This window comes from Solanum verrucosum, unplaced genomic scaffold, assembly GCF_900185275.1.
Source record: "Solanum verrucosum unplaced genomic scaffold, falcon-dt-bn FXZP01000049.1, whole genome shotgun sequence".
NCBI lineage: Eukaryota > Viridiplantae > Streptophyta > Magnoliopsida > Solanales > Solanaceae > Solanum > Solanum verrucosum.
In genome coordinates, this window is record NW_026020221.1 from 4,707,050 (window position 1) to 4,721,571 (window position 14,522).

Genomic DNA, 14,522 nt, shown 5'->3' on the forward strand with positions numbered 1-14,522 from the left:
AAAAAATAAAGTATATGATATGTTTCTCTATTAACTTTTATTATAATTGTATATTTAATTAAATATTTTTTTCATTTAAATTTATGTGATAATGCTATTTTTATTTCGTTTCGAGGAGAATAGTATTCTCACTAATTTATAATAAGTTTTATTTAGTTTTTAACACATTTCCTAAGAAAATATTACTTATAAAAAATAGATATTTTAAATAAAATTAAACTTACTAAATAATATAATTTAATATCATAGAAATTAAGGTAATTTATCGAAAATGGTGGGACAAAGAGTACAATAACCAAGAAAAATTAGAAAGCCTTGAAAAGATAATAGAAAATATATATATGAAAGCGAAGATGAAATAGAAAGAAATTCTAAAATAAGCCAAAAAGAACTAATGGAATCTACTAGTTCAAGTGCTAGTCCATTCCAACGAACTGCCCAACCACAGACTATAGACACAAGTACAGGAAATGTACCAAGAAGAAGAGTATTTAGGGTAAATCCAGACACCGTAACTGAAAATGTAAGACCAATGGGTAGAAGGATGCCTATAGAAGAACCTATTAGGTTACAAGAAGGGGGAAGTAAAGGAAAAATATTAAACATAGCGGCACATGATCCACAAATGTGGAATGCAGTAATAGACTTATGGAAAGGAATAGTAGTAGCAGACTATATAAAAACATACCAAGATGCAGACGCAGAAACAATGTATAAATACATGGAAACCTTTCTAAGAGAATCTGCAAAAGCCTTATGGGAAGCATATAAATCTAACTTCCCACAAGAATTCCAAGCGTTGGTAAATATGGGAGCAAACCCATATAATTTTACCAATAAAATACATAGTTTAATTACAGGGGAAAACCCAAATATTAGTTTAGTAGTACTACAAATAAATGTTTTAATAAAACTAGAACAGTTAAGCATTACAAGTTGGTTCCACATAAAGAACTTTTTAAAAGATTATTATTATTACTGCACAATTAGTGGAATTCTTTTGATGAAGAATTAGGAAAGAAATTATTTAATAAATTACCAGGAGCTTTAGCTAGAGAAATAGAAGAAAGATGGTATAAAAGGGACGGAGTAATACAAAACCCAAAAGGAAAATGGTCTATAGGACATAAAGTACAACATATAATGGAAATATTAACAAAGAAATGTACAAATATACAAATACAAAAACAACTAAAGCAGAATGAAATGGGTTTTTGTAAAAATGTTATATATACAACCCAAAGTTATGATAAGAACAAAGTAAATCAAAGAAAAGATACAAGAAGCGTCGACCCTACTATAATCAGCAATATAATAATAAAATATACTATTTAAGAAGGTCTTCAGCCAGGAAGCCATATCTAAATAAAGTGTAACACCCTGTCTCCGAAACAGACCAAAAAAATGCAGATTTTGAGAAGTTGCAGGTGCAACCCACGGTTGCCATCTACGGACCGTAGGTCAGACCACGGTCTGTGCTGGTGGTCCGTGGTTCGCCACTGCAACCCCTCCCCAGCCAGCTCAGAAAATTGGTTAAGTCTCGACTCACGGACAAACCCACGGTCCGTAGATCAGACCACGGTCCGTGGTCTGTGTCCGTGGATCAAGACCTCATTTACCCAGCCTCTGACATAAACTACGGTTGACCAGCACGGACCGTCGTTCGATCCACGGTCCGTAGGTCTGACCGTAGATCGAAGGATAGCAGCCAGTTAGCTGAAAATTCTGATGGGTCAACTTCAGATGGTCATAACTTTTAGCACAAAATGAATTATGTGTCTCATGACCTAAGGTTAGATAGATAATTGAATTATCTTTCCAACGCCACCGAGTTTGCTAAATTCCGACCTCCGAGTAAAAAGTTATGCCCATTTTAGTGAATCCCTGTCGGGCAGACTCGAACTACGGACCCAATCTACGGACCGTAGATTTACCTACGGCCCGTAGGTCCAAACCGTCGGTCACTCCGACAGCAGTTAATTCAGGGGTCTTTTGGTCTTTTCCTATTTCGTTTAACCCCTAAGATACGTCGTTTAGACCCTAAATCATGAGATTTTAATTAGTTTAAGCCTAGAAACATAACTAGAACTTACCTAAGTCAAATCATTAATCAAACTTAGAAGAATTAGAACGCTAAAAGGAGAAAAGAAGTCAAGAACCCTAGTTCAAGAACGCAACAAGGTTCCATCAGTTCCAGCCCCGAAATCGAAAGATTTCTCCGTGGAATTCGTCACCAGGTATGTGGGATTTCACTAGTGGGTTCCTTTCACCCATTAGGTCCCTAGAATTCAGTCAGATTCTTGATTCCATGATTATGAACAGACCTAGGGTTTCTAGAATTTGAACAGATCATCATGAATTAGTTATTTAAATGTTCCAAATCAGATTATCATGTTATTGCTCAGTTTATCGCATGAATTTCAGAACCCTAGCTATGTATTTCTTTAGTTCTTGAATTACACATGCTAGGTCAGATATTTTAGTATTCAGTTTTACATGCCTCAGTTTATGAATGCCTCATTATCAGATTAATTGTTGCATTCTCAGTTTGCATGTTCAGTTCGAGCTATCCAGTATTTACAGAAATTCAGTCATAACCAGTTAACTACTTAATTCATTGGGAGTAGCATAATACCGAGTTGGACTAGGGTTTCAGCGTACCCATATAGTCCCAGAACTACGAGCCACGTAGGTGTAAGTCCCCTCTGTGGGCAACATCAGTTTAGTGATCACGCCAGCACGCCTCTATACCTCTGGCAGGGTATATTGGGTCCTCTCGATGGGGCGTATACATCGGACTCCACATTTAGCTCATGTGGTTTTATGTCGGTTATTAGTAGCTCCCACAGTTCAGTCAGACTCTATTGCATTGACCATATTTCAGTACAGTCAGTATTCAGTCTCAGCATGTTATAAATTTGGTCATTGCATTCAGTTAGCTCAGTATTCAGTATTTCAGTATCTATATCATGTTCAGATTATATCATTGCTCAGTATGCTTTGTTCAGTTATATGTTATTTCAGCTTTACTCCATCCTGCATGCTCAGTACCCTTCAAGTACTGACGCATACGTGCGCTACATCTTCTCGTGATGTAGGTTCAGGTTCTCAGCATCCAGATCACGCTTAGATCGGTTCCCGATCTCCAGTTCAGCAGAAATCAGTGGTGAGTCCTCATTCTCCGAAGACAATAGTCATGAGTTCTTTTTAGTATTTTAGTCCTTTAGTTTCAGTTTTGCTAGATCTAGTTGGGGCATGTCCCAACATTTCTAGTCAGTTTAGAGGCTTATTTCAGACATAGTTAGATTCAGCTTAGTGTTTTGAGTTTGATATTTCTTTTGTATTAAACTCTCAGATTTCATATATTCAGTTATAGTATATGGGTATTCCCCATCTTTTCAGACTTAATTATGAATTAGCTTCCGCATCAATTTATTTTCTTTAGCATGCTCATGATTATGCCAGCAGGGTTAGCTTGGGATCACTTGTGGTCCTAGGTCCCGTGTCCGCGTCTTGGGGGTAGCTCGGGGCGTGACATAAAGATAGACATGTTAGAAAATATAGAAATGATAGGAACTACAAAAATAAGTTGGAATGCTTCACATGTGGAAGTATAGAACATTTAGCAAATGTATGTCCTAAAAGAAATAATAGTAGAACTAGAAACTCGCAATTAATAGAAGATTTTCAAGAAACGTTGATTAATGTTGATGAATACATGTCAGATAATGAAAGCATATATTCAATAGTAAGTGTAGAAATAGAAGAAACAACACGGTCTGATGAGTCAGATTCAACTAATGAAAAACTAATAAATGAAATATGGTTAGAATTAAAAAATATAGACCTAGAAGAATTACAAATAAGTACAATGATGAATATTTCACAAGAATGTACACATGAGTTTGAAAGAAATAAAGGAATAGATAGTAACCAATGTATTCTATGTAGATGGTATCCAAGCAGAGAAAATAGGGCAAAATGTAAGTTTTGCTATGCTGAAGGATGTATCACATGCATAGAAAATCTATTAAAAATAAAAGCAAAAGAAGGATGTGAAAATAAAGATATAAGTAATGATACAATAAACTTACGAATAATAACATTAGAAAGTAGGATAAATGAATTAGAACAAAAGGTAATGTTGTTAGAAAAAGGAAAACAAAAACCTGAAGAAAATATGACGGAATTAGTACAAAGAACAGAAGAATGGGGGGATATGCAAAACATCTGCCCAAGAAGCAGAATTAATGAATATAGAAAATATGGTAAATCATTATGAGAATTTAATATGTAATGAAGATAAAAAATTCACTACTATTAAAGTATTAGCTAGACTCAGAATACAGGATATTGAGTTAGAAACTTTAGCATTGGTAGACACAAGATGTACAGGTAGTATAATAAACAAAAAGATTTTACCACAAAAATTAATAAGAACCTTAGACAAGCCAATTGTAGCAATGCAAATGGATGGAATGTATAATACATACCAACATTATATAGGAAAGATGCAGGTAAGTTTTATTAATACATGTAATGAATTTTACAAACCAATGTACACACTTGATAAGATATGGGTACGAGACCTTAACATAAATGTAGATTTTGTATTAGGACTAAAATTTATGATACAAAATAATGGAGGAACATTAATTACAAGAGATGGGGTAATATTCTTTAAACATCTAACGTATACACTAGTACAAACTATTAAAATTGAAACAAAAGGAAGACAAGCTGATATATCTCCAAACACTTCCGACAATGATAGTTTACTAATATGTTGTAAAAACTGCAAAAATAAAAGTCAATGTTGTAAAAACCTAAGACATAAGGAACAATACGAAGAAGAAGAATATGATATAAGGGAAAAAGATTATACTTTAATAGAAGTAGAAAATGAATTCTATAATTTCCAAACAGAAATCAACAGGATTGGTACAATTAGAAATCCTAAGGACTTGGAAAATATAGTAAAAATATTAGACGAAATGGAAATAATAGGAGAGAAACCTTTAAAATATTGAGAAAATAATAAGGTAGTATGTAAATTAGATATCATAAACCTTGAATACATAATAAAAACAGCTGCTATTGAAGCAACTAATCAAGACTTGGAAGATTTTAGTGTGCAGATAAAAGAATTACTAAATTTAGGAGTAATAAGACGATCTACGTCAAAACATAGATCAGCAACATTTATGGTTAGAAATCATAGTGAGATATTGCGAGGTAAAACAAGAATGGTAATTAATTACAAAAGACTTAATGATAATACAAGAACATATGCATATAAATTACCAGATAAAAATGAACTAATCAATCGAATCCAAGGAAAAAGGGTATTTAGTAAATTCGATTGTAAGTCAGGATATTGGCAGGTAAAAATGCATGAAGAAATTATAGAATGGACAACATTCACTTGCCCGGAAGGACATTTTGAATGGTTAGCCATGCCATTTGGGCTAAAAACTGCCCCGCCAATATTTCAAAGAAAAATGGATACTATATTTGGAGACTATAAAAGGTTTGTCTTAGTATATGTAGATGATATCTTAATATTTAACAAAGATATTAAAGAACATTTAGGACATCTACAGACAGTGTTTCGATTATTTGTGAAAAATGGAATAATAGTAAGTAAAAAGGAAATGAAATTATGTAAGAACCATATAAATATTTTAGGAGTAACATTAGGAGAAGGAAAAATTAAATTACAACCACATTTAGCGACAAAAGTATTAGATATGCCTGATAAACTAGACAATACAAAAGATTTACAAAAATTTCTAGGATTGGTAAATTATGCTAGAAACTTTATTAAAGACTTAGGAAGACTAGCAGGACTATTATACTCAAAAACAGGTAGCAAAGGGCAAAAACATTTCAACACAGAAGACATTAAATTAGTACAACAAATTAAAGAAAAAAGTTAAAAATATTCCAGAATTATGCATAATACTAAGAAACATATTATTTAATAATTGAAATAGATGGTAGTTTTCAAGGATGGGGAGCTGTATTAAAAGCTAGACCAAATAAATACAGTGATAAGACAGAAAAAAAGATTTATGCTTATCAAAGTGGAAAATATAAAGAGAAAGGAAATATGAGCAGTATAGATGCAGAAGTTTTAGCAATAATATATGGTCTCAATAGTTTTAAGTTATACGTTTTAAATAAAAATGAAATATTAGTACGTACTACTGCAAAGCCATAGTTAAATTCCATCAAAAGATAAACCAAAAGGCTAGTAGCAAGAGACGATGGCTAAACTTTATTGATACTATATCTATTTATCAAAATGTTATCTTTGAATATATAAAAGGAAAAGATAACAGTCTAGCAGCTCAGTTAAGTAGACTAAATATAAAAATAACCTAACTATACATTTGTTTTCAGCATGAGACCAACCAGTTCAATAGACAAAGGCAAATTAGTAGCCTCAGCATCAGACGCAAACTCTCAGACTCTATTAGGTAATATAAAGTTTAGACCTCAGACAACATCAGTAGAAATGATGGACCATATGTACTTCGGTAAGCATAATTTAATATGTTACCCAAATTCAAATTTATCTTTTAGAGAACTGCCATAGTGTGTGTTAGATAAACCTCAGAAATGTTTAGCAGACAATTTATGAATGACATATAATAAGAAAGATAATAAATACTTTATAGCCTCATTAAATGCATTATGTCAATACTTTACTGACAAAAGTAGAGAGAACAAATTTAAATATTATGTGATAATACATGATAAGACTAATGGTATTTTTTAAACTTGGATAGAAGTACTAGACTCTATAAATGGAGTTAAAACTCCTTTTTTAAAAGGTTTTAATGATTTTACTGAAGCATTAGATTATGCAAGAGGAATACTTGGTCCAAATTACTATATCTCTCCAGCCCTCAGACAAAATCCACAAAAGACCCCACAATACAATATCCAAAAAGACACAGACAAAATAATCTTTTGCGACTATTGTTCTTCAATGACCGAGGCCTTCAAAAGATTAAATGCAAAGGTAAAAGCTTTACTGCAAGAAAATGCTAAACTAATGGAGCAGGTAAAGTTATTTAAAGGCAAAGACTCTATTCAGAAGATTCATACCGGTACACAGACTCCAAAATCGAGTTTTTCATCTCAAGATAAAATGGATGAGCAGGGTGTGCATTCCCCAACGAATGCAAAAAGATCCACTGTATCGGATAATAAAGATACAGCTAGTCCGGTTCAAACGGTAGCCGGTAAAGACATCTCAAACCCGTTTATGGCTGCCACTTTGCCAAAAAGTGAAGAGGAAAGTTCTTCATCAAGACGAAGGTTACCCAGATCATTTACTCAGGTAGAAACACTATGCTCCATAAAAAGAAGAAGAATGATAAATAGAGAGCATAATAAAAAAGACTTTAAAAAAGTTTTTTCAACAAGGACGAGATAAACATGTCATTACTACTACACAAAATTCAGATCCAAGTGGAGACAGACTGGTACCAGATACTGAACGTATAGATACAACACGAGTCAGAACTAATACAAGCTCAAGGAGAGACACTTCGGGTAATAATATAACCAGATCCCTAAGTTCAGGAGAAGAAGACTATGGAGAACATGCATATTATCAAGATGCCCAAGATTCTAATGAGGATGATGATTCCAAAATGAGTTTTGATTCCATAGTTCAGCACAACCTTGATACCTGAAGACAAATAAGACAAAACAAGACAAGGACAATAAAACATAATAGGAATAAAGTGTGTCATGTGGGTATGCCCACATTTGTCGTGTGAGTGCTTACTTTATCATTATCCTCTAAAGAGAAAAAAACTGATAAGCACGCGTCAAAATTTGTGTCAATAAGTGACAATAATGCATGTGCGATGGGGCCCAAATGTGTACCCGGCATGTATTATTTGATCTTATCTTCAAAAGTGTCGGCCAAGTTTAGGCCACTACTTTTTATCCCACTATATTAGTGCGTCGGCCACGTTTGACCACTAGTATTCTTCCACGTTTTGCCACTAGTATTTCTCAACCTCTATAAATAAACCCTACTCTACACTAATGGAAGCAAGAGAAGAAAAACCAAAAGAATAAAAACACAACATATTTCCCTTGCCAATGTTCCGAAAAATCATCTCTACTACCCAATCCAAATATCCTTAAAAATCCCTCTTGTAATATTTAGTGTGTATAAGGTTTGTTTTGTAAGTGTGTAAGGGTCAGTCGGGGTTCCCGAAAGGGAAACCTCTCTCCGTCTAACTCATGTAAGTCTCTTATGTTTTCCTGTATTTTTCCCTAAAACTAATTATGTAAATTATGTTTGTATGTATTTAAATATGTTTGTATTTGTATTTAAATTATGTTAAAAACTACCCTTAGTCTATGGTTATGCTTTTAACTTCTTGATAACAACGATGGATTAACCTGTAAATTCTTAGGAAGTTTTAAAGGCCTTAAAAAGTCCGCAGAAATCACAGGACGTCTTGTTGGCCATCTCCGGGGTGGGGTTAAAGAAGAAGTTATTAAGAATACAGGTTAAAAGAAAGAGATGAACGGAGTAGTAACTTAAAAAAGAAGAAGGGAAAAACAGGATAAATACGTGAGATAAACATGATAAGACACGAGAGAGGGAGTACTGAGTAGGATTTACACAAAATCTGAATTTCTACTAACTGTTAATCTGTTAATCTATTTACAAAAATTTACAAAAAATCTGAATTTCTGCTATCTTTTATCTGTTATATTGCTATCTTTTATCTGTTATATTTTGGTCTTTCATATATATTTTCTATTATCTTTTCAAGGCTTTCTAATTTTTCTTGGTTATTGTACTCTTCTCTATATCCTAGATTATCTGTTCTGAATTTGCATGTTTTAAAATGTTTGTCTACCTCAAATATACTCATATTTCCTGTCTTACATCCTTTACATTTAAAGGTTATATCATTGTTAGTATTATATCTTCTTTCATCTTCTTGCAAGGCTTCATCTACTTCATATCCTTCTTGGATTATTTCTACATTCATAAAAAAAATTTCTTCTTCTAGTTCTAATTCTTCTTCTAAATTAGTTTGATTAGAGTAATTATAATTGGTGAATCTTATAGACGTTTCTCCTTTTGTATTAGTGTACATTAGATGAGATTCTGGTGTGAGTACTTTCTTTTTATTAAATTGTTCTAGGTTCCATTCTAATCCTGCATATTCTTCCGGATTTATTTTTATTGGTTTTATTAGTTTTATGCCTTTGTTTCCCATTACCTCTACTACATCTTCTACTTTTAGTCTAAATCTTGTATTACTTCTAGATGCAACTTTTTCGATGAAACCTATACACATAAGTAGATTATTTCCACTACACATTTCTTCGTATCCTTTAGTCTGTATTCCTATTTTTATATGCTTTCTGAATTCTCCTAAATTAATCATAAAATTAGGGCTAATATAGAATATTCCTCCATTATTGGTCATGTCTACTTTTGTTAATCCTATGATGGATTTCTTTAAGTCAGACCACCTATCATCGTATATTACTATTAATACTTTAGCTCCTAGATTTTTTCTAGTTAATACCTTTAATCCTACTACTATCAAGCCCATATGCATTAATGTCAATTTGTTATGTATTATTCCTCGTAGGGATTCTTGGTTTACTAGATTCATAGTAGTTATTTCTTTTCCTATAGCTGAAATTTGTTCTTCTCTATAATGTCTATATAGCTAATTAGTTCTCGCAAAATATCTTGTATCATATAATATCTTTGGGTTAAGTAAGTTCAACTGATTCTGTTGGAATATTTTTAGGTCTTTATATATATCTATTACTTGGTTTAACTCCTGGATTTGTTTATCTTCTTGTTTATTTCGTGTTAATATTCTTGATAAAGCTATTTCCTATTCTATTATCAGAAAAACTTACTCGTGGTCTTTCTTCGACTGTTGTTCTTCTACCTGAAAGAAAGTCCATTTTTGAGATTTTCTAACTATTGTTGGTCTTTCTTTATGTGGAGTAATTTCAATGTTTTTTAGTTGAGTTATTAATTCTTCTATTTCAGGGTGTTTAGGTTGTTCTTTTATAACCTCTTTTTCTTTAACTATCTTGTCTAGTTTTTTATTTAATTCTAACAGTAGTGCTATTATAGTGTTGTTTTGTTTAATAATTACTTGATATGATTTACTTGCAGGTTGGTGATCAGACAGTCCTTGTGGATCTGGTTGAATGCTTGCTGTAAATTTTAAGGTTTTAGTGTATGATGGCTCTTGGCATAAGTCGTTCATGAAAGGAGTTTGTCCTCTAGTTGTTGTATTGTATTTTTTAATTCACTAACTTCGGTAGTTACTATTTTTACTTGTTTTGTAATTTTTTCAATTAATTCAATTATTTGTATCTCTAATTCTTTAGGCTTTTCTGTTATAGTCTTTATTAGCTTTCCTATTTCAACCTTCGTAGGTATTTGTTCTATATTAAACTTATTGTTCAAGTATTGGATTTTTCTATCTAGTTCTAGTTCTTGTGATTTTAGGAAATCAAAATTTTGTTCTAACCTTTCTAATGTCTTCTTATGTTTATTTTAAGTTATTTCTATTGTTCTTTTTTTTTTTATGTTTTTTCACTAAAGTTTATTATAAGATCTATTATAGTATTATATTGCTTATCTTCTGAATGTAAAAGGTGTTCTCCTTGACTGAAGTTGTACCTTATTACTGAATTTTCTTTTAATATTCTGTATTTCTTTTCAGGATAAATTCTTAAGTCTAAGTATTCTAATTGTTTTAATGGATCTATAGTTGTTATGTTAGCCTAGCGGGATATCTATTTTACTAATACATTTCCTCTGAAGTTTTATTCTATTATTTGCGTATTGAATATCACTATCTATACTATGTAATTCCCACTTTAGAGCACTTAACAATTTCGAATTGACTAGTGTAGGTCTATTTAATGAATATAGGCATCCGTGATTACAGAGTCTATCTACTAAATCTCTTGTTTCTAATACTTTTAAATATAAGCTTAATGCTTGTTTTAATTTTAACCACTCTGATTTTATTTGTATTTCCCTATATAAATATCAATATCTTAGTCTTAGTTGGTTAGCAAAATGATGTTTTTTTATATATTATCTTTGTCTTGATTTTAACTGTGTAATGAATTTGTATTCTAGTCTAGATATTATTTCTATTAGATAATCTAACCTTATATTGTCTTCTTTAGTACTATTTAGTCTCTTATATCCTAAGTATAAGCTTTCTAACTTTCTTTTGGTTTCTAAATGTATCTGAGTACTACGTAGAGGTCTTCTCATTAAATGTTACTTCCCAAAAACTTCTCGCTCTGATACCAAAATATAACAGATAAAAGATAGCAATATAATAGATAAAAGTTAGCAGAAATTTAGATTTTTTGTAATTTTTTGTAAATAGATTAACAAATAGCAGAAATTTAGATTTTGTGTAACTCCTACTCAGTGCTCCCTCTCTCGTGTCTTATCATGTTTATCTCACGTATTTATCTTGTTTTTCCCTTCTTCGTTTTTTAAAGTTACTACCCCGTTCATCTCTTTCTTTTAACCTGTATTCTTAATAACTTCTTCTTTAATCCCACCCTAGAGATGGCCAACAAGACGTCCTGTGATTTCTGCGGACTTTTTAAGGCCTTTAAAACTTCCTAAGAATTTACAGGTTAATCCATCGTTGTTATCAAGAAGTTAAAAGCATAACCATATTCTAAGGGTAGTTTTTAACATAATTTAAATACAAATACAAACATATTTAAATACATACAAACATAATTTACATAATTAGTTTTAGGGAAAAATACAGAAAAACATAAGAGACTTACATGAGTTAGACGGAGAGAGGTTTTCCTTTTGGGAACCCCGACTAACCCTTACACACTTACAAAACAAACCTTATACACACTAAATATTACAAGAGGGATTTTTAGGGATATTTGAATTGGGTAGTGTAGATGATTTTTCGGAACATTGGCAAGGGGAATATGTTGTGTTTTTTTTCTTTTGGTTTTTCTTCTCTTGCTTCCATTAGTGTAGAGTAGGGTTTATTTATAGAGGTTGAGAAATACTAGTGGCAAAACGTGGAAGAATACTAGTGGCCAAACGTGGCCGACGCACTAATATAGTGGGATAAAAATTAGTGGCCTAAACTTGGCCGACACTTTTGAAGATAAGATCAAATAATACATGCCGGGTACACATTTGGGCCCCATCGCACATGCATTATTGTCACTTATTGACACAAACTTTGACACGTGCTTATCAGTTTTTTCCTCTTTAGAGGATAGTGATAAAGTAAGCACTCACACGACAAATGTGGGCATACCCACATGGCACACTTTATTCCTATTATATTTTATTGTCCTTGTCTTGTTTTGTCTTGTTTGTCTTCAGGTATCAAGGTTGTGCAGAGCTATGGAATCAAAACTCATTCCGAAATTATCATTTTCATTAGGATCTTGAGTATCTTGATAATATGCATGTTCTCCATAGTCTTCTTCTCCTGAACTTAGGGATCTGGTTATATTATTACCCGAAGTGTCTCTCCTTGAGCTTGTATTAGTTCTGTCTCGTTCATTATCTATACGTTCAGTATCTGGTACCAGTCTGTCTCCACTTGGATCTGGATTTTGTGTAGTAGTAATTACATGTTTATCCGAACTTTTCTAAAGTCTTTTTTATTATGCTTTTTATTTTATCATTCTTCTTCTTTTTATGGAGCATAGTTTTCTTTGTTATTGTTTCTACCTGAGTAAATGATCTGGGTAACCTTCGTCTTGATGAAGAACCTTCCTCTTCACTTTTTGGCAAAGTGACAGCCATAAACGGGTTTGAGATGTCTTTACCGGCTACCGTTTGAACTGGACTAGATGTATCTTTATTATCCAATATAGTGGATCTTGTGGCATTCGTTGGGGAATGCACACCCTGCTCATCTATTTTATCTTGAGATGGAAAACTCGGTTCTGGAGTCTGTGTACCGGTGTGAATCTTTTGAATAGAGTCTTTGCCTTTAAATAACTTTACATGCTCCATTAGTTTAGCATTTTCTTGCCGTAAAGCTTCTACCTTTGCATTTAATCTTTTGAAGGCCTCGGTCATTAAAGAACAATGGTCGCAGAAGATTATTTTGTCTGTGTCTTTTTGGATATTGTATTGTGGGGTCTTTTGTTGATTTTGTCTGAGGGCTGGAGAGATATAGTAATTTGGACCAAGTATCCCTCTTGCATAATTTAATGCTTCAGTAAATTCATTAAAACCTTTAAAAAAAAAGGAGTTTTAACTCCATTTATAGAGTCTAGTACTTCTATCCAAGTTTTAAAAATACCATTAGTCTTACCATGCATTACCACATAATATTTAAATTTGTCCTCTCTACTTTTGTCAGTAAAGTATTGACATAATGCATTTAATGAGGCTATAAAGTATTTATTATCTTTCTTATTATATGTCATCCATAAATTGTCTGCTAAATATTTCTGAGGTTTATCTAACACACACTCTGGCAGTTCTCTAAAAGATAAATTTGAATTTGGGTAACATATTAAATTATGTTTACCGAAGTACATACGGTCCATCATTTCTACTGATGTTGTCTGAGGTCTAAACTTTATATTACCTAATAGAGTCTGAGCGTATGTGTCTGATGTTGAGGCTACTCCTTTGCCTTTGTCTATTGAACTGGTTGGTCTCATGCTGAAAAGAAATGTATAGTTAGGTTATTCTTATATTTAGTCTACTTAACTGATTTGCTAGACCGTTATCTTTTCCTTTTATATATTCAAAGATAACATTTGGATAAATAGATATAATATCCATAAAGTTTAGTCATCGTCTCTTGCTACTAGCCTTTTGGTTTATCTTTTGATGGAATTTAACTATGGCTTCGTAGTCAGTACGAACTAATATTTTAGTTTGATTTAAAACGTATAATTTAAAACTATTGAGACCATATATTATTGCTAAAACTTATGCATCTATACTGCTCATATTTCCTTTCTCTTTATATTTTCCACTTTGATAAACACAAATCTTTTCTTCTGTCTTATCACTGTATTTATTTGGTCTAGCTTTTAATACAGCTCCCCATCCTTGAAAACTACCATTTGTTTCAATTATTAAATAATCTGTTTCTAGTGGTATGCTTAATTCTGGAATATTTTTAACTTTTTCTTTAATTTGTTGTACTAAGGGCCCGTTTGGCCATGCGATATAGTAGCATGATATGGAATCATGAGATGAAATTGAAGGTTTGTTTGGATACGCGATATTGAATTTTTGTGTTGTATATTTTCTCATAAACATAAAAATCTCATAAGTTGTAAAACTATTAAAATAGCCCCAATTGTTTATTCAATCTTATCAAATAAACAAAAAATTATAAAATCACATAATAAATTATTACAAAGTTATTTGTTCTCCATTATATATATTTGTTCTGAAAATGGTTTATAGGACATAAAGTACAACATATAATGAAAATATTAACAGAGAAATG